Source organism: Pantherophis guttatus, chromosome 1 (genome assembly GCF_059756535.1).
Source record: "Pantherophis guttatus breed Tessera chromosome 1, ASM5975653v1, whole genome shotgun sequence".
Lineage (NCBI taxonomy): Eukaryota > Metazoa > Chordata > Lepidosauria > Squamata > Colubridae > Pantherophis > Pantherophis guttatus.
In genome coordinates this window covers 135105057-135131344 of record NC_142063.1, presented here as the reverse complement: position 1 = coordinate 135131344, position 26288 = coordinate 135105057, and the positions used below count along the sequence as shown (strand labels likewise).

The 26288-nt window shown below is 38.9% G+C and overlaps 1 long non-coding RNA gene across 1 annotated transcript; it reads left to right on the top strand.

Annotated features, from left to right (window-relative positions):
• The first annotated feature begins 7911 nt into the window (after nucleotides 1-7911).
• LOC132710636 (uncharacterized) lies at nucleotides 7912-10513 on the top strand. The gene is made up of 2 exons (XR_009621316.2): nucleotides 7912-8606; nucleotides 9923-10513. It is a non-coding gene; the product is annotated as an uncharacterized LOC132710636 (long non-coding RNA).
• Nucleotides 10514-26288: the final 15775 nt, after the last annotated feature.

Sequence of the window (26288 nt, the reverse complement as noted above, 5' to 3'; positions counted from 1 at the left end):
GCAGTAAAGGAGAATACACATGGCCCAGGGTTAAACTGTTGGGTTCTAGCTGTTCTCTGAGTTTCTTTTTCTTTGTATCAAGAACCCAACAGTAATATGGCCATCTGAAACAGTTGGTGAATAGCTGAGGAATGGGACTGCAGATGTTTCTTCTTCTTTTCGTCTTGAAGAAGAAAAAGAAGCTCAGAGACCACCTAAAGTGAAATCAGCTATGAACAATATTTATAAGTTATGAGGAACAGAAGAATAGCATTCCACATACTGTATGTATATGTATGTAATGAAAGAAATCACTACTGAATTCCATGAGGATTAGTACAATGATGTAAACTATCTGGGAACTGATGGAAAATAACACTCTTAGGGTGTATTTGCCATGCTAGAAGTTTTGGAGTGACTGGTGGTGTGGGAGATGAAAGATCAAAAAGGCTGCTTGGAATTAGAAAAGATGATATGGTTCATTAGTGAATGTTAGTGATTAAAAAGCATTCCTAAGCAGACTTCAGTTTAGAAGTTAAACTTGAACTACTTTGTTTCAGAAAGGTCACTTTTCTCCCTTTGTTAGAGCATATAGCAATGTACCAAAAATGTACCGTTATGACCTCCATTGTCATAATGAATTTTATTTTATTTTATTTTATTTTATTTTATTTTATTTTATTTTATTTTATTTTATTTTATTTATTTTATTTTATTTTATTTTATTTTATTTTATTTTATTTTATTTTACTTTACTTTACTTTACTTTATTATATTTTATTATTTTATTTTATTTTATTTTAGATATACATTTTATTTTTCATAAATAAATAAGAGGATTAGAAAAGTGTTGCGGGAACTCTATCAATTTTACCATAATCTGAGACATATAAACTCAAAAATTTACTGCAGCTTTGCCAGCAAATGGCAAATAGAATAGAATGAATGAGCTTGGAGGTCTTCTAGTCCGGATCCGTGCTCAAGCAGGAGAACCTACACTATTTCAGATAAGTGACTGTCTAGACCAGGGGTGTCAAACTTGCAGCCCATGGGCAGAATGCGTCACTTACTGGCCACGCCCACCTGCAGTTTAGCAAAAGGGAAAAAAGTTGCAATATGTCACGTGATGATGATATGACATTGCAAATTTGACACCCGTGGTCTAAACTCTCCCTAAAAACATCCAGTGATCGAGCAACCATGATTTCTGTTCCATTGGTTAATTGTCCTCACTGTTAGGAAGTTTCTTCTTAATTCCAGGTTATTTCTCTCTTTGATTAGTTTCCAACCATTTTTTCTTGTCCTGCCCTCATTCAATCCATTGTTGCAGATATATGTGTGTGTGTGTGTGTGTGTGTGTGTTTGGTTATTCGGGTTTTCTCCCGTGTAAAATTGGAAGTTTCTTGGCGACGTTTCGACGAAGTCTCATTTGTCATCCTCAGGCTGGTGTCTTCGGCTTCGTGCTTCGAGGAGCAATGTGTGATCGCAGCTGTTTCTTCCTTTTAACAAGAACTCAGTCAGAAAAGAGGAACCAACTTCTTCCCTGGTCCAACACCTTAAAGCCACAGGACATGAAATTGACTTTAAAAAGACCAGAACTATTGCCCAAACTGAACACTTTAACAACAGAATAATCAGAGAAACCATCGAGATAGAAAAACGCCCAGACAGCATGAATAAACGAGATGATACCTTCCGCCTACCAGCCATTTGGAAACCCACCCTTATTGACAAACGAGTCCCTAACACAAAGAATGACACCAGACCCACACTCACGAAAACCACACAGGATGTCACCACCACACATCCACGCAAAAAGCAAAGCCACACCGATGAGGCACGACCACAAAGCAGAAGCCAGACCACAGCTACATCATTAGCCACTTTAAACCCCTCCAATCCATACATGAAGCAAACTGACACCCACCATGAAGATGTGGCACAACCACGAACGCAAAGCCAAACAACAGCAACGCAGCTCACCAGCTCAAATCCCCCTGCAACTCAGACTAACCCGAGCACAACCAAGCCCCCACCCAAACAGAACACCCCCCCAACCAATCAGAACACACCTCCACCCAATCAGAACACAGCCAAGCTCCCACCCAATCAGTTCTCACCCCCACTGGCAGTTAAAAGGAAGAAACAGCTACGATCACACATTGCTCCTAGAAGCACGAAGCCAAAGACACCAGCCTGAGGATGACGAATGAGACTTCATCGAAATGTCGCCAAGACACTTCCAATTTTACATGGGAGAAAACCCGAATAACCAAAGACCTACATACAAACACCCGCGAAAACCTCTGAAAACAAATATCGTACCTCTACGGGGAGGATGTCCACCATCTGACCAGGACCTATGAAAAACTTGAAGTCCAAAGAGCTTCCATTTTATGTGACCTCGCATTCCTACACAACTGCCATGATCAAAATTTAATCCCCACATGCTTCCAATTGAAATACCACTCCAACTCTGAAGCCACCAAACGCATCCTGAAAAGAACAGAATTGGCCTTAATCAGAAATGAACTTCACACAAAAAGATTCCTCCTAGACCAAATCAACAAAGATCTCCTCACACTTCACCTCAAACTCAGCAATATGATCCACCCTGCACTTTGGGACAAATCCAAACAACTCGCTGTCTGGAGAGCCAAAACACAGACCACCCTTAAGACAGACACACACACCAACAAACTCCGAAGACTACAAGAACGCCAGAAACAAGAACGCCAGAAACAAACCCCTCTCCCCTCACAGCCACACATGAAACAAACAGTGCATAACATCTCAGATAGGATTCTCACCAAAGCTGAAACCAATGTCCTTTCCAAAGGATTCAACTTTGCAGTCGGTCCCAAACACATCCCCACTGAAACCATTATATGCGGAGTTGAAACCAGCCTGACCAAAATCAACCCCAACGATGCTAGCAGAATCAGACTCGAAATCACCAACATCTTCTGCACCAGCAAGCCACCCAAAAGCAACTTACCCAAAGAGCAACAGACAGCACTACTTAACCTGAAAGAAGTCACTAGTATAATAATCCTACCAGAAGACAAGGGAAATGCCACGGCGGTTATGAACACATCTGACTACCAAACCAAATTAACCAACCTACTCCAAGACCCCACATACAAACCCCTAAACACAGATCCCACCAGAAACCACTAGATCCAAAATAAAAGCCTCCCCCATCAGCGAAGAGATCCAGCAAAGAATCATTCCTAGAGAGAAATCATTCAGATGCCCTAAGCTCTATGGTCTCCCCAAGATACACAAAGAAGGAACCCCACTTAGACCCATAGTCAGCTCCATAGGCTCACCTCTACAAAACCTAGCCAAATTTCTCGCCAAACAACTACAGCCCTATGCAGAATCCATCAACTCACACGTAAAAAAACTAATTCCAGTTCATAGAGATCATAAAGAAACAAAACTTACAGCCCAGCGACCTGCTCGTGAGCTTCGATGTCATATCCCTCTTCACCCAAGTGTCAATCAAAGAAGCCTTGACAGCTATCCAAAACAAATATAACCCCCCCAAGCACATCCTAGATCTGACCAACCTCTGCCTATCCAACACATACTTCATCTATAACGGACAAAAATACAAACAAATAGAAGGAGCACCCATGGGATCACCCCTCTCACCTGTCATTGCTAACCTCTACATGGAACACTTTGAAACCCAAGCTCTAGAAAAATCTGATCACAAACCCAAACTCTGGCTCAGATACGTAGACGACACCTTCATAATCTGGCCACATGGGAAAGAAAAACTGGACAACTTCCTCACACACCTCAACAGCCTACACCCCAAAATATATTTCACCATGGAAACAGAAGCTAACAACCAACTTCCCTTCCTGGATGTCTTAGCCTAAAAGAAATCCAATGGCTCCCTAGGACACACCATCTACCAGAAGAAAACACACACAAACCGCTATCTGCATGCACTCTCACACCACCACCCAGCACAGATCAACTCAGTAGCCAAGACACTCATCTCCAGAACAAAATGCTTAGCTGATGAACAACACCTAAAAACCAAACTACACACTCTCAGTAACGTACTAATATCCAACAGATTCCAAAGAACTAAGATTACCAACCTAATCCAAAAAGAAACCCCCACTAAAATCCAAGACAGAAAACAAGAAAACGGCAAAGCCCTCCTCCCATACATAAAAGGCACCACAGACGGAATCAGCAAGATCCTCCACAGACACAACATCAAGACAACATTCTGCACAAACCGAAAAATATCCACCATCCTAAGAAACCCCAATGACAAAATTGAGTTAGAAAATCAAGGAGTATATGAAATCCCATGCACCGCCTGCCCCACCACATACATCGGACAAACCAACAGAAGAATAAGTGCATGCATTGAAGAACACAAGAACTCAGTCAGAAAAGAGGAACCAACTTCTTCCCTGGTCCAACACCTCAAAGCCACAGGACATGATATTGACTTTAAAAAGACCAGAACTATCGCCAAAACTGAACACTTTAACAACAGAATAATCAGAGAAGCCATCGAGGTAGAAAAACGTCCACACAGCATGAATAAACGAGATGATACCTCCTGCCTACCAGCCATTTGGAAACCTGCCCTTATTGACAAACGAGTCCCTAACACAAAGAATGACACCAGACCCACACTCACGAAAACCACACAGGATGTCACCACCACACATCCACACAAAAAGCAAACCCACACCGATGAGGCACGACCACAAAGCAGAAGCCAGACCACAGCTGCAACATTAACCACTTTAAACCCCTCCAATCCATGCATGAAGCAAACTGACATCCACCATGGAGATGTGGCACAACTACGAACGCGAAGCCAAACAGCAACAATGCAGCTTACCAGCTCAGGTCCCCCTGCTACTCAGACTAACTCGAGCACAACCAGGCTCCCACCTAAGCAGAGCACACCTCCACCCAATCAGAACACAGCCAAGCTCCCACCCAATCAGTTCACACCCCCACTGGCAGTTAAAAGGAAGAAACAGCTGTGATCACACATTGCTCCTAGAAGCACGAAGCCGAAAACACCAGCCTGAAGATGACGAATGAGACTTCGTCGAAACATTGCCAAGACACTTTGAATTTTATGCAGGAGAAAACCCGAATAACCCGAATATATATATATAAATTCTACCATTGTAATCAAGAAAAGATGCACTTTTAGATAACAAAAATCATATTTATATCTTAGGACCCATGGATAATAAATACATGCAAGCAAATATTAGTTTGTTTCAACTATAAAAAGTCCTTGCTTCAGCTTGGTCACAGTTTGAATTACAGAATTCCAAATGTTTTAGTAGACTTTTTCTAGCTCTTCTTGATAAACCAGGTAATTTAGCGCATGAACTCTGCACATTTCTGTAAAGAAGTATTTATTTAAAAGTTTTGGCAGGGAAGAAGATGCAATTAGAGAATTGGAATTGGAAGTGACATTAAAACTCATGTGTAACTAGTATCTGTTAAAATAGCTTATATGTGATTTGCTTGAAAGTCTTTTTATGCTTTCATATTAGGCTCTCAGCCACCTTTTTAAAGTGCTTTCTAAAGCCAAACTGTCATAAACCTGTATTTTTTTCTCCATCAGAATAAGCAAAGCATCAGCAAACAAGCAGATCTTTTCATTATAGCACATTATAATCCTTATGCTACTGGCATATCTGTTTGTCCACATATATTAGCCATATCATCAGCAAATGGAGCATTTCAAGGTAGCACTTCCTGTCATGCAGATTTGAGATGAGAGCTATATGATGGGCTCCTTTTAAAATGGAGCTATAAACTACAGGTTTTTATTTAGTCTATTTGCAGGAAAAGTACTCTTGGGTAGAGAATTCCCACAAAGATAAGAGTAGAAGTGGGCAAGCCACAAGTTCACATTGTTATGCAACCTAATTTTATTCCCAGTTTCCCAATCAATACGAGAAGACCAACTACCAGTATTCATGCAATTTGGGGCATTTCAATCCAACAGGAAGGCATGAAAATGCATATATTGGGGAATGAAGAAAAGAAAGACAAGGAAACTCTTGACCAGGGATGGGATACTATGGCTCCTTTATGACCTGAGTTTGTGGGTTTCAATCTTGAGTCAGCATTGGAGTTGAAGTCCATAAGTCATAAAGAGGTCTTCTCTTGTTTCAAACTCACAATCTGGAGACTGAATCCATGCAGTTTTCTTGGCAGCATTAAGTTTGCCATTCCCTTCTTCTGTGATACTTGCCTACTTCCTAGTCTAGTTAATGAGGCTGCAGTATCCAGACTGTCCAATATTCAAGGACTGATTGTGCTTAATTTCTGAGATCAGCCCAGGTCATCTGGATGTAGAATATAACAATACATGACATTACGAGAAAAGGTCTATTTGTCAAATTGTATAAAACAAATTGCATACAGAGAAAAATCCATGTGCGTTTTCATGCAACAAATCTCGGTATGGAAAATTGAGAAAAATATATGAAATTGATTTTGGCAGATTTGCCAATCTCTGGTTCAGACTGGCCCTGTGCGAATCAATCCAAATCCTTTTTTTTTAAATATGCATTTTGGTAAGAGGTATCTTATTCCATTATTTTAAATTTTCTAAATTAAAGACGTGTGAAGAAACTAATATATGAAATCATATATATGTATTTTTCTGTACTATAAATAATTAAATATTCTATATATAAAATAATCTGGATGCAATTTTCAAATCCTTAACAGGACATTTTATGGCATTCTCATGGCTTTAATAATTTACATAATTTTTGTCTTAGTTTTGCTATAGAACAATTAATCAGCAACTTTACTTTCTTATCTAATCGTTCTGCCTTGACTCCAATATTTTTGTTTTAATCAACCCAAACACATAACAAATTTAGGAATGATTCAATAGGCATGGAAATCAAAGCAGAAATAGGAAAGGTCTTGTAATATTTTCTTCTTTAGGAGATTCTGAGAAAACCATTTCTTATCCGGTTCCTTAAGTTGATTGTATTTTTAAATCTTACACTAATTAAATCAAACTACTGTATTACATTTTTAATTTAAATTCAAAGTGTTATATTAGGATTTTGTGTGCACTAAGTTATTTCTCTTTTAAGTGAGAAGAATGTAGTGTATCAGCATGAATTAAATAAATGTGCAAGGATAAGAAATGTTATTTCTGTAACGGCAGAAATACATCACATGAAACAAAGAAGAAAAGGGACAAAAATAGCTATTCAGCTAAACTCCAAGAACTACAAGAATTACCAATGTACAGTAGAAAATAGCATAATATCATACTACTGAAGAAAATATAGGAAGTAGGAATTGCATTTTTCATTTTTAATATATAAATATATAACACAGCAAATTTTGCATTTGTAGGAGAAGAGAAAGCAGAGCTAGAGGGATAGAGTTAAACATATCATCAGTTTAGAGTTGTCACATTACCACAAAAGATCCAAGTTCACCCCCCCTCCCCGAATGCCATTGAACTTTATCTAGTACCAATCTGGTGCTGGCTATTAGCTGACTAGATTCTTCTGAACTGCAACTTAATATATATCCTGATTCTTTGCACCTGGCAGTATTCTCTAGATTCCTTTTCTATATTTTCATCAGATGGATATTGTTTACTTACACTACAGATATCCAAAACTATCCACCTTTTCCCCCTAAGGTGAAGTTTGGTACAAGTACACTTGATAGGTTGCATTGTTGTTGGTTTTATTATCTGAACTTATATGGCCACTTAACTCATATACTGACCCTAGTTGTACCTCACAACAATCAATAAAAGCAGAAATCAAAATAAAACCATTCTTTCCCCCAAGTGCCAGACCAAACAGCTCAACTCTCACACCTAGCTCAATGCTTGGGGGAAGAGTTGGATGGTCTTCTTGAAGGCTAAAGGGGCAGGGGACCCTTGGATCTCAGATGGGAGGCAGTTCCAAAGGATTGGGGTGACCACCAAAAAAAAGTGCAAAAGAGTGCACCTCACAGGTTAATGAGTTACCTCCACGGTAACTGAATTACCGCCAAGGTAACTCAGGCAACTGTATTTAAGAGAGAGGACTTCCCCAAGTGCCTACCCTACCCAATTTGGTGGGATGGGCAGATACCCCTCAGGATACCTAGGTAAACAACCTAGGCCTGTTCCATGTGGGGTTTTAAAAGTGATGACCAGCACCTTGAATTGCATCCAGAAAGCATCCGGAAGCCAGTGCAACTCAAATAGCAATGAAGTAGTGTGGCACGTCAGTGCATTCTGGATGATCTTTAAGGGCAGCCCCATGTAGAGCACATTGTAGTAATCCAAATAGAATACAACTATGTCATGATTGATTGTGAGCAAGGCCTCCCACAAGAGGAAATCTGTACAAAGTCTCCATCGCCACGGCTTCCATCTGTTCTAGTATGAGCTACAAAAGGCTCCCCAAAGTGGGTACCAGTTCCCTTCCTGGAGAGTGTTACTCCATCCAGAGTCAAAGAAGTGAACTCTCCTGATCCCAGGGGAAGCATCACTGCTACTCTATCTTGCTAGGGTTGAGATGTAGCTTTCATCCAGAGACTTACATCCTCCAGGCACTGAGCCATCACCAGAACAGCAGCCTGTGAGACATATAATTGAATATCATCGGCATATTGATATCACATCCTATGTTGCTGCATGACCTTTCTATAGATGTTAAACAGCAAACCAAAGTACATTTTGCTAAGACTGATAACAGTGAATGAGGGAAAGGGAAGAAACCTATGATCCACATCTGCCTTCCATAATCCAGTTATACTTGTCTTGCAGTTCAGGAAGTTATATGTTCTTACTAACTGGAAGCAACACCCAGCTGCCGAATAACCCTTGAGGGGACTTTTAAAGAGTGAGGTTGTTTGACTTCTATGATTGAAGATATAAATTCAGAGCATACTGACCTTCATTAGATAGATGAAGAGTCAAAAAGCAGGACAGTTGGTAATAACCAGGAAGATAAATTATTGTGTTCTATCTATGTTGTAATAGCTTCTAGGTACTGGGTTAAGAGGTTTAACAGAGATTTTATGAAGCCTTATCTTATTTCATGTAAAACATTAAACTTTAAGCAGCCAAATGAGGCAAGGCTATGGCTTTATGCGTTTTCTTTTTAGCAGGATTTTTTTTCTCTTCAATGCTGCTGAATTACAGTCAAGATCATAATGGGACTGTTGACTTTGTACCCACATTAAGTATGAAGCAGTGTAAACTTCTTGACCTATAAATTGGGCCAGGAAGCATTCCATATTTGGGGCACACAGTTATTAATGTACAAACCTAGTACTGAATTATGTTCTGGAATTTTTTACCAGCATCCCTGTGCAGAAGTTACAGTAGGACTGATTGATTACTTGTTGAAAATTACAGACGAATAATAAGATTATCCACCATTTGGGATGCTCAGTAGGACAGAACAATGCAGCATTCCTATATCAGATTTGGTTAATTCAAAGCAAAATCTCAAAAAAAAAAAAATAGCACTTTCCGCAAAGCAGCTAAAAAATTTACAATAGGTATTCAAATTTCTACAAGCTTTTCACTGATGATTAATTTTCACCATTCTCCAATAAATAGAAGTAGGCAACCAGCTTGTACAGTAAATATTGTACTGCAGGGGTTCAGTTTTATGAAATATAGCCAATATGGTGCAGTTTGGGAGTTGTAATCAAAAATGTTTCCTTTCTCTTCACCAGAAAGGAAAAGGATATTTGGAATGTATTGAGTGACTAAGCACTTCCGATTATGTCACATTTATCTTTTACCCTGAGAAGATAAGGGACAAAGGAGATTTTAGTTCCAAAATTAGATTCACAACCTTTAAACAAGAACAGGTAATGTGGGACAAACATCTGCCATTGCCTTTATTGCAAGAATGTGCCATTAATTGCTTTTTGTTGTTAGTTGTGAAGTCGTGTCCAACCCATCGCGACCCCATGGACAATTGTTGTGGCCCACCAGTGGCCTGCGCAGATTATGGCTTATCCTGATGAGGAGGAGGCTGGTGTGGTGTCGCGCCAGCAGCCTGTGCAGCCGGCGCTCGCGTCAGACAGCGAGGAGGCTGAAGAAGATGTGGTGCCAGAGGCAGAGATTCAGCCAGGGCCTTCAGATCCTCCAGAGGCCCCTTCAAGTGAAGAGAGTGAAGTGGAGGAGCCTCTTTTCAATGCACGAGCATGCAGAGCTGCCAAAAGGCAGGAGTGGTTACTCAGGAGGAGGTCTCCTCAAGAGTAAGGCTTGGGGCTAATTGGTCACTCCCTTAGCCTATTTAAGTTTGCACACAGCTGGCAAACATTGCAGGAAACAACGTTTGTTTGTCTGGTCGTTCGTTGAGCATTTGAGAGTGAAGTTTCCTTGCAAACCTGGTTTCTGGGCTAATTGCCGACTCTTGTAAGCCTTTATCTAATCTTTGGAATTTCTGGCAGGCTGTTAAGGACATTTTTAGTAATAGCCTGCATTTGAAAAAGACTGTGTTTGTAGTAAACGGAGTTGTTCAGAGTTTTTGTGTGTGCTACATTTCTTGGGTTCCGTAGCTGGGGCAGAACAACAATGTTCCTCCAGGCCTTCCTGTCTTCTACCATCCTCTGGAGTCAATTTAAGCTCACGCCTACTGCTTCAGTGATTCCATCCAGTCACCTCATTCTCTGTCGTCCTCTTCTTCTTTTGCCCTCAATCTTTCCCAACATTAGGCTCTTCTCCAGTGAGTCCTTCCTTCTCATTAGGTTGCCAAAGTATTTGAGTTTCATCTTCAGGATCTGGCCTTCTAAAGAGCAGTCAGGATTGATCTTCTCTAGGACTGACCAGTTTGATGAGCTTGCAGTCCAAGGGACTCACAGGAGTCTTCTCCAGAACTATAGTTCAAAGCAGTGGTGAAATGTAAAATTTGTTACTACTGGTTCTCTGGGCGGGGCTTGGTGGTGGTGGGTAATTACTGGGTGGGCGTGGCCAACTTTTTTTTTTTTTTAACTTTTAAAACCATTTTTTCTACAACCTCTTCGGCCGAAGAGGTTGTTAAAAACATAGTTTTAAAAGGCTCTGCCAATCAGGCAACTGGTTCAAAGGCCTGAATTCTTTGGCATTCAGCCTTTCTTATTAATTGCTACTTGGTCCAATAAACAAACATTTTGTAAGTGCTCAAAACTAGCCATTTTGTGGATAGATAAGTGGTTCTCCTCTAAGACAGTCCATTTATAACAATGTTCAAAGTCTACTATTAAAAATTCCAAATGTACCAAACAAATTCCTTACTCTTACAAGCAAAAATCCTCTGCATTTCCATGTAATCTAAACTGTGGAAGGTCTCAAAGAAAAGAACAGACTATCACAAGGAGATGCAACATCCAGATAATTAAAATATGACTTTTAACAAATGGGGTTGCACTAAAAACAGATTTCAGTCTATGTTCACCAGAAATGACAGTGGTTTCAGTTTTCAAATTTCAGATTTTCAAACGGCTTAAAATATTTTAAATCTATGCTTCGTTATATCAAAACCAAGTATTTGTCACAAGGTCACAAAATAACAAGGGCTTACATGGTTTGCTAGGTGTAAAGTAGACTCCAGAGAGTCCTCTAGTTTACAACTCTAATTTGTTGAGTAAAAATAAATATACAATAATAAACAGCTAAATGCTGGGACTTGCAAGTAAATGCTCCATAGGAGATTGGCATTCATAAACTAAGTGGGCTGGGTTTGTAGATGGTTTGATGCAGTGTGATGGGTTTCCCCATCTTGTGTCACAGTTTTATTTGGAACAGATTTCTTCACTAGGAACTGTTACCTCAGTTCATCACACTTTTTCTTGGTCTGGAAGGAGAAAGGATCAGAATTTAGCTACAGTACCTGCGCTGTGACTATGATCCGTTCATCTTTAAGGAACCACTGACGGTAAACAGCATTGGAAGGACCAGGATACCTATTAATTATCAGAATTTTTTTACTAAACCTCAGTGAGTTTCAAAGCAATAGCTGAATGTCATTTTAAAGAGTTATTGGTTATTCCAGAGGACAGCAAAATAAAGGTATGATGATTTACCTTAGCCATAAATAAATGATTGCACCCCATATTGAATGTCAATGAAGGGCAGATACTTAAATTAATTATAACATATCTATGATATTTCATTCTAGGAATGCTTGTCTGCATTGGTTTGCTAAATATGTGGGATAGGATTCCTATTCTCTTTTTTGAACAAATATAATATTAGCCTAAGCAGCAAATGTTAAAAAAAGCACTTTCTTAGAACAGCAAGGAAACTTTGGGTATATTTGGCTAGGCTATGAATTATAATGTATTGTCATCATCAATGCAAGTTGTTGTAATTTACTCCTGACATTCAGCTTTAGCTGTTGGGCATATTGCTGGAAATGCATCCTATTCTCTTTCCTGCCTTCTAAATGCCCTTCATGTTTCAGTAAAACAATCCAATCAAAACTAAAGACCAGCATCACTGTAAAACAAATCAAGCATACAAACCATTCCTAAGCATTCTTATACTACTCCATCTTTTTTGGCCCAAGGCCTTTAATTTTCTTAAGCTGCGCACTAATATAACTAAACTTTCCACAGAAAAATATGTGCACACCATATTATTCTTATTATTTTGATGATTTTTCAACTCACGTTCACAACCCCCTAGCCCTGGCATGAATGTAAACCTTTAATAATTTCTTTGTTACACCCTGACTATGTTGCCTTTGTTTCCTACTAGTCTACAGCTGTTCCCAATGCAAAGAAGGGTCCTTCCAGTGCTAGGTTTGTCATGGGAAGGATCTGGCATGCTTCATGGACAAGGTGGTTGATGACACAGTGAGGAATTGGGATCTGCCCACTTTGTCTTAGCCCCTTTAGGCTGCTATGGACATGCTCAAACATACTGTATTTTTCAGAGTGTAAGACGCACCTTAGTTTTTGGGGAGGAAAATAAGAAAAAAGCTGAATGTGCAGATAGATTGGCCTCCCGGAATACTCCCAATCAGCTGTTCCCAGAGGTGAATTTTAGCAACAGGTTCCTTGGTTGTGAGCTCTGTGCCTTGCTTTTTTCTTTTTTCTTTTTTTACTTTTTTTTCTGCCTCTGAAACTTCTGAAACTCTGTTTCAGAAAAACTTTTTTTTCTGCCTCTGAAAGCCTCAGAGCTTCAGAAAAACCTCTGAAGCTCTGTTTGGGGGCTTCTTTTCTGAAGTTCTGTTTGGAGGCTTTTTTTTTCTGAAGCTCTGTTTAGGGGGCTTCTTTTCTGAAGCTTCGTTTCTGATGTTTTTTTCACCCTCTGAAACCTCCGTTTGAGAAGATGGGAGGGGCTACATTCGGAGTATAAGACACACCCAGATTTTCACCCTCTTTTTTGGGGGGAAAAGGTGTGTCTTATACTCTGAAAAATACGGTAGCCTTCTATTGCAATGTTAACTTGGGCTGCAAGAGAAACCAGAGATCTATTTGTTATTGAAGCATCTACCTCTGTGTTGGTGAGTCTTCACCAATGAGAGCATTTCACATCTTCCATTGCTTCTGCTGTCAAGCGGTTTCTCGTGGCCACATGTAGTGTTGGTAACGTAACTAAATGTGCTTCCCAAATGGAATCCCAATGAGATTTTAAAAGAAGGATTATTAGAGAGGTGTCACATTTAAATCAAAATTCAATTCAGCTTTCAAGAGGGAAGCTTTAGGTTTCATTTTTTATATTGCATTGATCGCAGTGCAATTTCTAGTGATGTTTCTTCCATTACTAAAGCTGATGTAGCTACAGATATTACAAATCACATTCCATTTTTTACTAGTATTGATAAACAAGAGTGAGTTATATCTATGCTATACTATTTCATGTAGAAGGCAATCTATATACAGTGCTACTAAAACCCACATTGTCATGATCTTTAACTAGGCAAAACGGTGCATCACAGGGCAGCAAATTTTGAACCAAGGAACTCCAAATGGGCTAATTTACAAAATGCATCCAGAATCTAGGACCCATGACTCCTGAGAGAATGAAATTTGGGGAAGTTGTAGCTGCGACAGGGCTGTTGTCAGACTCCAAAATCCAAGAAAGACATGCAGAGGTTTCTTCTAACCAGTTTTCTTTTATTGTTCCATACTTACAGACAGAAATCTTGTGAAACTAATGCAAACTACTTGTGTCATTACTGAGGGAAGAGCTGCTTTAATTCTTTGAAGGTGAAATAAGCTCTAAATCTTCAATTCAAGGTGGATGAGTACAAGCGAGCTGTACAGTTTTTAAATTTGACAAATGAGATAAATAAAAGCTGAATGATGAAAAGATTGCAGAAAATTTACTCTATCGTATCTACAATATTATAAAAGCAAAATGAAGAATGAGATTTCACGTCATTGTCCACCATATCCATTTTGAATGGAATCAGAATGATTCCAATAATTAAGATGAATAGGGGACTGGAGGCTCAAACATATGAAGAACTGATGCAGGAATTAGTTATATTTAGTCTAGTGAAAAGAAGGACTAGAGGTGGCATGATAGCGGTGTGCCAATATTTGAGGGGCTGCCACAAAGAAGACGGGGGGTGGGTGGGTGTCAACCTATTCTCTGAAGCACCTGAAGACGAAACAAGAAACAATGGATCGAAACTAATCAAGAAGAGAACCAACCTAGGACTAAGGAGACATTTCCTGACAGTGAGAAACAATTAATCAGTGGAATGGCTTGCCTTCAGGAGTTGTGGGTGTTGTTGTAGGTGGCTTTTAAGACGAGATTGGACGACCACTGGTCTGAAATGACTGGTATAAGGTCTCCTGCTTGAGCAGGGGGATGGACTAGAAGACCTCCAAGAAGGGGTGAAATCCAGCAGGTTCTGACAGGTTCTGGAGAACTGGTAGCGGAAATTTTGAGCAGTTTGGAGAACTGGTAGTGGAAATTTTGAGTAGTTCGGAGAACCAGCAAATACTACCTCTGGCTGGCCCCAGAGTAGGGTCGGAATGAAGATTTTGCAGTATCCTTCCCCTGCCATGCCCATCAAGCCACGCCCACCAGGCCACACCACGCCCACCAGGCCACGCCGACAGAACCGGTAGTAAAAAAAAATTGGATTTCACCACTACCTCCAAGGTCTCTTCCGACTACGACGATGATGAAGATGATGATGATGATGCAGGTCAGAAACAACCATGCTCGGCTTCAAATATATCTGGTAATTATGAGATACTTCAAGGAACAATTACTGCTGAATGATAAATATCAGTTGAGGAAACTGATCTGATATCCTAACCTGATAACTGAAAAATTGAGATAAGTAATACTCATCTTAGTCTCAGGTAAAACTCTCAATATAAATAATTGATTGGCTCTTTCATTAAGCACCTCATTTGACTGCTTCAAATGGATAATATTCACTTTTTCCCTTCTACTAATAATTGTTTTTGCTGGGTGGATGTGATCTTTGCCTCCTTTTAGAAGTTGCCAGGAGTAATGACATGCATGCTTATGCCCAATCCAAAATACCAGATTCACTTTGAACTAAAGTTTAACAGATCTCTAGAAATAAGATTGGTTAGCACAACTTAATCTGGGCAATTCCATTATTATGATTCATCACATGGTCAGCCGGATGTTCAGATCAGATTTGATATTTTTATCCAGCTATTGAGTCCTTCTCAAGGACCTGAGATAGGTAGATGTTGATGTTTGATGGTGTTAAAGGTACTATTACAGGATGTAAACTGTTCCAAGTAAAGTTGCCTTCTGCAATTGACTGATGGTGAAGTTGTCAATGCCGATGATGTTCAAGGGGTGCTCCAATTGTTTAGGGATTGTGCCCCTATTACTACTGGTACTACCTTTCTTTTGCCACAGTTATTATTTATTTATTTATTTGCTGCCCATCTTGTGTCTGAAGGCAACTCTGAGTGGCTTACAGTAACATAAAAATACAATTGACAATTATAATATATAATTATAAAAACAGATTAAAATTACAAAAATTAAAACAAATAAAAAAACCAAATGTTTGGAGCGGAGAGGTGGAGGAGCCTTCACTGTTAGTGCACCAACCACCTCCATGCTTGTCAGGGCATCGATTAATCCCATCTTTGGCTTTGGGAAAAGTCACCCTGGTTTAGAGGATGGATCGTGGCTTATTCCATGTTGCAATATTCTGAAAAGAAACACGAAGAAAAGTTCTCTAATAAAACTCATTTATTTGTTATAAAGAAAATAAAACACCTCACTAACTAAGAAAAGTAATTGCTACATTTTGGCAAGCGAGGTCTCCTGCCGGTCCAGACGGACCTTTCTGGTAGCAGAGGATGGTTTCGATCCATCGTCCACAACAATGCTGGCTTCTGGAAATTATCACATTATTTTCAGGGTCCTTCCAGAATGGTCTTTTTACAATGTTTCCAGATCTCCATGTCAGACTGACTGATTTGCAATTTGGTCAGATCTCCCTTTCCTTCCTTTGTGAATATAGGAATAAGATTTGCTGTCTTCCAGCTATCTGGCATTTTACCAGTTCTCCAGGATTTCTCAGATAATGAATAATGGTTTGGCTAGGCCATCTGCTAGCTGTTTCATTACCTTGGATGCAATTCATTTGCTCCTGAAGATGTAAACTAACCCAAAGTGAACATGTATTCCTGGACTATGTTTCTAGAAATCTCAAGTTTCAGTACTGTCTCTTGATCCTATCCTCACAATTTTCAGTTGGAACACATAGTTACTTGTTCTTTTGTCTGGGTGAAAAAATAATGAATCAAAATGGTAGTTTATTTATTTATTTATTTATTTATTATATTTCTATACCGCCTTTCTCCCGTAGGACTCAAGGCGGTGTACAGTCAAGAAAAATATAGACACACAAACATCATAAAATTTAGTTGATCAGCTATGCCTTTTTTTGGGTAATATGTTAATGCAGAATACTGATCCTAATTGACGGGATTTGGAATCCGCCCCTATGGCATACATATATTTTCAATCAATAAATTAATCAATCATCAGTCTCATCGATGGCAGGCCATGCCAGGCCTTCCAAAATGATTTTATGGAGATGAGAAGTTGGTTTGGTTTTCCTCAGTCCAAACCCTCTATTATCCAACATGGTCTTAAAATTAGACTCTGTGCAATGTGCATGTATATTTTCCAGTCTGTTAGAGATCACAAAGAAAGAAAACAAGAATCCTACAGAATCCTACATGTCCCACATCAAAGATAAGGAAACAAAAACATGATTTTGATATATTAAATACCCAACAAATATGAAACTGCTTTACTCCAAGGGCAGACCATTGGTAAAATAGGCACATATTTTTGTGATCTTTCTTTGCTGTTCTGATTTAAATTTGGAACTACCGGTATATGAATTCTTATTCTTATTGGTTGAAAGAACAACCTATTGGATTGTTAATATTTTCATTAATCTAAGGAAGAATATACTCAGTGTACCTCTCCCAGTTTTGCACTATTTTTTTAAAAAAGACACTTATTGCTTAAACATTACTTGGACAAAAGATTGATTAGTCTGGTATTAGTATAACTTAGACCATCTAAATGTGTGTATGCATATTAGAAATAACAAAAAGCCCTGTCACTACAGTATCTTTTCACACAGTGGGGTGAAAAAAAATTAAGATTCACCTCATATCCTTTTTTCCCCCTCCTTTTTTCCCCGGTAATCACAGTACAGGCACTATCAGTGCACATAGAATCTTTGTATTATTTCCAAGTTCCCCCTATTGTCATTCAATGTGACAAAGAGCAGGACAACCTGACACAATGATAAATCACTCCAGACATTGAGTTTTCCCATGACTGTGAAACAATCTTACTAGGCTGTGGCACCTGAAGGACCCATCGATCCGAAGTAGTGCTTTGCTTTAAAATACTTTGTCCAAATTTTCTATTAAGTCAATGGACCTTTCTGTCAGGGAACAGAAATACAATAAAAGAAACTCCTTCGGATTCCCATCTATTTTACATTAAATTAAACTGCATCAGCAGGAATAAAATAGCTTACTAGAATCAGGTTTAATACGAATCGACAATGAAAAACTGTAGTCTGCACCATCTAATGGTTATCTAAGAATTATGGCCCTTTGTCAGCAATTGTCTAATAGTGGGGTGGAAATCCTGAAATAGTGGATTTCTTCATAAATATGCTAGGACATTATTTATTAGAAGTAGGTAATCCTTTGCTCATGTCTGTTGAGTTTAAGCACCCCTGCCTCAACCGATGAGATAGTTGGAGTGTAATATATGGGCAACATTTGACAGGTGACACAAGTGATTGGTATGAGATAGATGAACTTATAAATGGATTAAAATAAAAATATAATAATAAATATTTATAATAAAATAAATAGACATGTTACTCCAAGAATCTCTATGTAAAGTTTCAGAAGTTTAAGCAAGCCATCATATGGGTCAATGTGGACCATTTTGTTTTGTCCAGGTTTTACAAGAATCCTGGTTTTATTCAGGCCGTGGTATCCCAAATTCATTAACTCATTATCCATTTATTCAACGACTGAAGAAAAAGCAGTGCCCCCCCCCATTTATCCACTGGCAAGCTATATCCTGAAATTTTGGGAGGAAAATATAAATAATACCTGCAACCACCACCACATTCCTGGATTTTTGCTCCTCTAAAGAACATCATATAGCCACAATTCACAACAAAATGCTGCAAAACATAATTTGAGAACCAGTTTGGTTTAGTGGTTAAGGTATCAGGCTAGAAACCAGAAGACCTCAAATTTTAATCCTGCTTTAGCTATAAAAGCCATCTGGGTGACTTTAGACCAGTCATTCTTCTCAGCCCAACTCACCTCACAGTGTTGTGGGGAAAATAGGAGGATGAAGGTGTGTTGGATATGTTTGCTACCTTGAGCTATTTGTAAAAATAATAAAAGTGGGAAACAAATAGACAAAAAACCCACACCAAATAATTTGTACTTTTTTTTCTAATTGAATTAATTCCACAGAATAGCCATGTTGTTAGATCTTTGTCCTTTAGATTCTTAGAACTGCCCCTTACTTTAATCCTCTGCAAAAATGAAGCTAAGCATTTTTGGGGGAACCACTGCTTAATGCAGGGGTTGGCAATCCGCAGCTCTAGAGCTGCATGTTGCTCTTTCATTCCTCGGCTGTGGCTCCCTGTCACTCAAAATATGCGTCACAACCACCAATGTGCGACACCTGCCGGCACATTATTGAGCTTTTCGACACCCCTGGTAGGCCAACCATGGATAAATCCAAGAAAAGAAAAGTTTCAGAAGAAAACAGAACATTTAATGGCACGTGGGCAGATTCAATTGCTTTCACTGCTGACGAGACTGGTTTACCAGTATGCTTAATATGTGTTGAGAAATTGGCAAACAATGCAGTGTTATCTTCATTTTAGATATCAAAAGTGTTTTGTGGCTCCTGGTGTTTTCTTTTGGTGGCAAATGGGTCGAAATGGCTCTTTGTGTGTTTAAGGTTGCTGTCCCCTGGCTTAATGGCATGGCTAAAACATTGAATAAGACTCCTTTGAGTCCAAAAAAGTTTTCCCCTCATTGTCCTAAACCACAAACAAATAATGTAAGATTACATCTTATCCTTCAATAGAACCAAGATCGAATGCAATCCTCTTCTAAACCATTTATTCCAACCAGACAGTTTAGAGCTCAGAACTCAAGTTGCGGCATTTAGCTAAAGTGTGCACATTCAAAGTCTGACCTAATAGTCATGCTCTTTTATGATCTTAGAAAAGCCCTGGAACATCTGCATGTACTATTGCTAATACTGATTATAGGTTTTTTCCCCATTTATTATTTCACTGGTTAACATCCCAAAGTTCTATCAAGGGCAACTGCACTTTGATCAGCTACTCCCTTTTCTCCCTTTTCATCATGAATATGTTGGGTGATAATATTTCCATCAAATGGAAAAGTACCTTCTCATCATTTTTGAATTTGTTCTGTCTTGTAAATATCTTCTCATATGATGTTAAAGCACTGGTCACACCTTATACAAACCTGGGAAAAGTGTCTTCAGGACAGGGGTGGGTTCTACTTACCTTTACTACCAGTTCGCAATAGGGCCACACGCACATGTGCTTCGCTTTCTCTCGCGCATGCATGCACAGAAGCTTCCTGATGACATCAGGATCGGTGGGCAGAGCCTCCCGCCAGTTTTACTACCGGTTCTTGTGAACCGGTCCAAACCAGGGGCAACCCACCACTGCTTCAGGAGTAAAGCTATCATGTGTAATTGTTCACATGCTGGTGTCTAAATGTGTAGGACTCTGATACCAGTGATTCCTGGCTGACATGAAAGTTTCGCAAGTGGAATCATATCTAGGAAGGCTTTTCTCTCAGGAACAACATTATTTGAGTGACATCAACAGAGTGTAAGATTTGTTTGTGAGGACATTTTATTAACAGCCCTGGTTTTAGTAATTTATAAATGGACTTATGTCCCTTCTAGGAGTCTATATTTTGGATACTCTTTAGAAAAGTCCCAATTTGTACCTTCTTCTTCAGTACAGTATATTTAAGCCTGACTTACTGTGATACAAATATATGTATGTGATAGTGCAGTGATGAAATCTAAAATTTGTTACTACCGGTTCTGTGGGCGTGGCTTGGGGGGGTAATGTGACAGGGTGGGCGTGGCCATTTTTTTTTTTTACTTTTAAAACCATTTTTTTCTACAACTTCTTCGGTGAAGAGGTTGTAAAAAAATGCTTTCAAAAGGCTCTGATGATCCAAGCTGAGTTGCCTGATCAGCAGAGGCTTTTTTTCTTTTAAATGCCTCTGACGATCCAAGCTGAGTTGCCTGATCGTCAGGGGCATTTAAAAGAAAAAAAGCCTCTGCCGATCAGGCAACTCAGCTCGGATCCTCAGAGCCTTTTGAAAGCATTTTTTTTACAATCTCTTCGCTCACTCCTATCACTATCACCCCTGTAATAGTGGCAAACATCTGTAGCTCGGGTGTAGGATGAGGGTGGAGGTTAGCTCTCCGAGCTTGTGAGTTGTTTTCCAAACATTTCATTACCAGGCTAGGTAACTTCTTCAGGAATTCCTAAATTCAGCAGAAGATGTTACCTTGCCTGGTAACGAATCATTTAGAAAACAACCCATAAGCTTGGAGAACAAACCTTCACCCTCACAAATATATGTGAATCTAGTGATTTGCATTTCTATACTATAGTACGACACACATGCAATTTTCTTCTAGATATGACATGCTACTAATGTGACTATCTTTTTTGTCATTGTGTAAAAGCTAGGTAAGAAACAGATACAATACATGGTTGCATCTATGTATTTAGAAATGCTTGTTTTCCTGCATCAGTGGTAGCTTTACTTTTCTACATGGTGATTGTCTTCTATTTTTTTCCATAAAGATACCAGACTCTCTGAGTTATTTCTCTTCCTGCACAATATTCATGATAGCAATTGGATACCTTAGCAGTTTCAAGGTTATCAAATGATTGAGAATCCTGCTGCTTACTTCAAGGTATAGCAGATAAATCCCACTTGCCATCCGCCATAGAACTGTAATAGATTTTCTTAATGCCTTTCATGAAGTACTGATTTAAAAGTGCGAGCTAACTTTAGAAAAAGGACTTATCAGTGGTGGAGCTGGTAGGCTGTCCTTAACAGTGGGGAGGCAGCATCTTGATTTGCAGTCACAAGGGGCCGTCCTCCTTAAGGGAGCCCTCTTTAATCTGGTCCATCTCTCTTGGTAAATCAAATGGATGGAAGAGCACAATAAAGTATCTATAATGAAAAAACAATGCCTCACGTATTGAAGTTTTATTTCCTGGATTAATGTCTGAGCTACAAAGATATATCTGCTTGCTCCTCTGCTGAACATGGAATAGGCTGGGAACATTGGGTGGTGGTGTTTGTGAAGGCAGTTGATAGACAGATCTTGGGAAGATACAGATTCATGCTTCTAGGGCATTATAAGACACTGGATACTTTAGAGAAAGGCAGAAAACAGGTTACACAGCATGGCAATGCACTTCTATAAACACACAGAATGACCATCACTACTCATCATCATCATCATCATCATCTTAATCAAACACATCCTAGGAATAAAAGAGAATAAATATTCCCAAATGCATTGGTTTTCTCGGAATAAGGTTCCTCTTAACATTGCAACACATGTAAAATATTACAAAGTCATGGTTATGTCAGAGTGGGCAATCTGAAGATAGCAAAAGAAATAGTATTTAGATGTATATACTGCTTCATAACGATTTACAGCCCTCTCTAAGTGGTTTACAGATTCAGCATATTGCCCCCAACTATCTGGGTCTTCATTTTACCAACCCCGAAAGGATGGAAGGCTGAGTCAATCATGAGCTGGTTAGGATTGAACTGCTGGCAGTCATCAGAATTATCCTGCAATATTGCATTCTAATCACTGTGCCACCATGGCTCAAGATGGCAAGCTCAAATTGGCATACTTTCTGTATCTCTTTTTCTGAACTTTGGCGATCTTTCCAACTACAAATGATTGTGTAAGTTTTCATCTAGGTTGTTTGAGACAGAAATCACACACATATCATATAACATAAACCCTAAATTGGTTTTATTCATATCAGTCACCTGTGTGTCTTCACCTGGCCTCCTTGCACCATTATCTTCTCCATTTTTGCTCTCATCTCTCTCAGTGTTAAGTATAATGCCTGGCATCCAAAAGATTATCCACTCCAGAATTAGGAGATAGGAGATGTAGAGAAGTGTTAGTCCTCTACTGAACGAAGAAGCTCTTTTATTCACATTTCTATCCATTTTTAATTTTAATTTAATTTAATTTAATTGTATACCACAAATAAAGTTATTTTTACAAATAACCCATGGCGATGAACATATCCAATACATGTTCCACCTCGTATTGTATTTTTCCCACCACAATAATCCTGTGAGGTGAGTTGGGCTGAGAGAGAGTGACTGACCAAAGGTACCCAGATAGGCTTCATGACTATGACTGGACTAGAGCTCACTGTCTCCCAATTTCTAGTATGGTGCCTTAACCACTAGACCAAACTGGCTCTCTATGCAGCAAATAACCACTGTCTGAAAGCTCTTTGTTTATTTGTTTATCTTACATCTCAGTTAGAGATCTCAGTTAGAGATGACCCTAAGCAGTTTATAGCCAATAAAACCAAGATAAAACATTAGAACAATCAATAGTACCACTAACATTGATTTAAAATTAACAAGGATGGGACGGAAGGGAGCTAGATGTACACAGGGAGGAGCTGGGTCCTATCTTAGTCCATTAACCACCTCCAGAATGACCCACCACACTGGGGTTCCCAGCCAGCTGTCTTCAGGCCCTTTCAGAAGGTCAAAAGGGTGGATGTGGATCTCACCTCAGGCGAATGTATTTTTCCATGAATATGCAGTCCTACTCAAAAGGAGTCTAAGTGTTGCATGATTTTAGGAGACTGCCTAATTCAATAATATTAGAATAAGGCCTTCTGTCATAGAAGTTATAATATCAGCTTTTCATGCTAGAGATCAAGACAAAGTTGGTTCCAGTATATGGCGGGAAAGAAAGAGACAACAAAAGAACTAAAGAGGGTAAAGAACCCAGGTGGGAGAAGGCAGGAGAAATTCTCTTTGGTTCCTACGATTCACAGCGAATGCTAGGATTTTGTTTCAGGTACCCTTTAGGTAGCCTCCAAGTATTCAGCTGGGTTGCTAGATTGACTTTGTATAGGCACATCTGCTCGAGTAACAGATGTCTGTGTCACTAAGGTGCTATGTTCTCATTTTTTTATAGGAGGGCAAATGGCTTCTTTTATTATCTTTATGCAATTAAAATGCATTATTCTGATCCATCCAGGAGATTCATATATATATGGAATAGTATATTTTAGAGAAAGAGAGACACGCAGCTTCATAAAATTCTTTGCTTTTTGGGTATCAGAAAAATTCCTTGTATGCTGTCAATTGTGCATGAAATTAGGTCTTATTTTAATTACCAATATAAAGGTACTGACAGTTATTCAGAGAGGACCTATTCATTTGGTAAATGAAGAGTGCATAATAGCACTGGAAGCTAGCGGATTTCCAGCAAGAAGTTCATTTTCAACTTATCACAAAGCATTAATGGTGAGAAGCAGCTGACTGGCAGTCTGAGAAAATACTATGACTTTTTTTTAATGAGCTATATAGGTGAAACAAATAATCCAGGGGAATTTAAAATTCAGCGCATTGTTCAAAGTTAAGTTGCCGTCCTGTTCACTGTAATTCATGTCACTCAAATATTTAAGCTATATTTACACATGGTTAATTATGTGCAAGATTGCGCCCTTTAAGCTTTGAATTAATTTCTAATTTGAGATGTTGTAATGCTAATTACAATACCTGAAATCATCCAGGGAAAAGATGAGATGCAAATATTTTAGTAAATAAACAGTATTAATTTATTTAATATATTCTTCAGCCAGTCATATGGTGCTTCACAGTAAAAAAATCACTCACAAACTAGTCCTCTTCATGTCGCTTCTTACTGAGTTGAACATGTCTTAGTTCTAAGAAAGAATAACAGAATAACAAAGTTGGAAAGGACCTTGGAGGTCTTCTAGTCCAACCCCCTGCTCATTCAAGAAATCCTATATCATTTCAGACAAATGGTTGTCCAATATCTTTTTAAAAACCTCCAGTGTTGGGGATCTTACAACTTCTGGAGGCAAGTCCTTCCACTGATTAATTGTAATCAGTAAGAGTGCATAGGATTCCTGTATGCTTGTTTGTTTATGCATGTATGTATTATCTATTTAATTTCTATGTTTCCCATTACACTTTGCCAAGCAACTCTATGATCTACTCTTTTTAAAAAATGGAAAACGGCAATAATATGGGATTATTTAAAATTAACACACAAGGATATCTCTCAGTGAAAAGATATGATATATGCTCTAGTAACAGAATCTTGAAATCCTGATCACATTCTCCTTTCCTTTTTGCCATACCCAAAGAGAGTTGATACATTTCAACCATCTTTCATCTTGCTGGTGCTTTAATTAAATTTATCTCATTATTTTTAAGCATGCAGTATACAGTACTTCTAAAACTTTGCTTGCATAGTTAATTTTCAATTTATCACATCAGTTAATTCTTTCGGTGGCCAACTTAAAAAGAAGTGTACACATTTCTAGCACCATAACTTCTCACACTGAGAAAAATCTGCTTTTTTTCTGAACATCTGATTTAACTGTCAACTGATTTAACATCTGATTTAACAGTGTGGATAGTATATAAGGATCCCGAGTGGAAGAAAGAAGCCCTCACAAAGGCTGTGAATGGGCAGAATGTTTGCATCCTAAGCCCAGTCCCGTCACGTCACGTCACTTTAAAAAGAGTTAGAACAAGTTGGAACAGTGTCAGAAAAGGGAAAGCAAAGATAATCAAGGGACTGAATACTAATTTCTCCAAAGCATGGGAGGAAATGATATGTTTAGCCTTATTTTTCAAGAAAGCACATTCCACTTGAAGATAAGGAAAACTTTTCTAAAGGGAAGAATAGTTTGAAAATGGAGCAATTTGCATAAGGAAGTGTTGCATTTAAGCAGAGATAGGACAGGCAGCTATCTTTTGGCTGGCTTCATGCATTAAGCATTGGCTTGTTGAGCTTCACTCCAGGGCTCAGAAGGAAATCTTAGGTCTCTAGATATTTAATCTTAATTCACATCTCAGCTAGATTTGGCAGAAGAGTCCCAGACACAATTTAGCTAGATTAGAATCTTTATTACAAACAAGAATGAAATCTCAAACAACAACAGGAGATTGGCCACAGGAGACTGTGGACATCTGAAAAGCATGTTCCAAATTTTAAACATGCACATTCTTCATTCTGCCTTTTCAAATTAACAGATATTCAGTAGGTTGCTTGATGGTCACAGGAAGTTCACATCTGTTTAAGTACCAAAGTTTTGTGGCCTGCGAGCTTCTGGTCATCATCCTGTGAATCTCCTCTCTTATGGGTTTGGTTTTGGAGGTGCAAATGGTCCTTTGTAAGTCTGTGATTCCACAATTTTCAACCACAGTACAAACAATCTCTTACCATTGCAACCAGCTTCAGATTGGGAAAAGTAAAGACAGATAGAAGGGAGGGAGGGAGGGAGGGAGGGAGGAAATCATCCTAACTTCCAAGGGATCAAACTATGTGAATGGTTTTTCTGAAAAACCCAGAATGGTTTGTTCTGATTATCCCACCACAACCTGTGAAGGATTCAAAGATACATGTCTTATGGCAAGAAATAACATCTGGCAATCTCATAGCCTAGCTGCAGGTA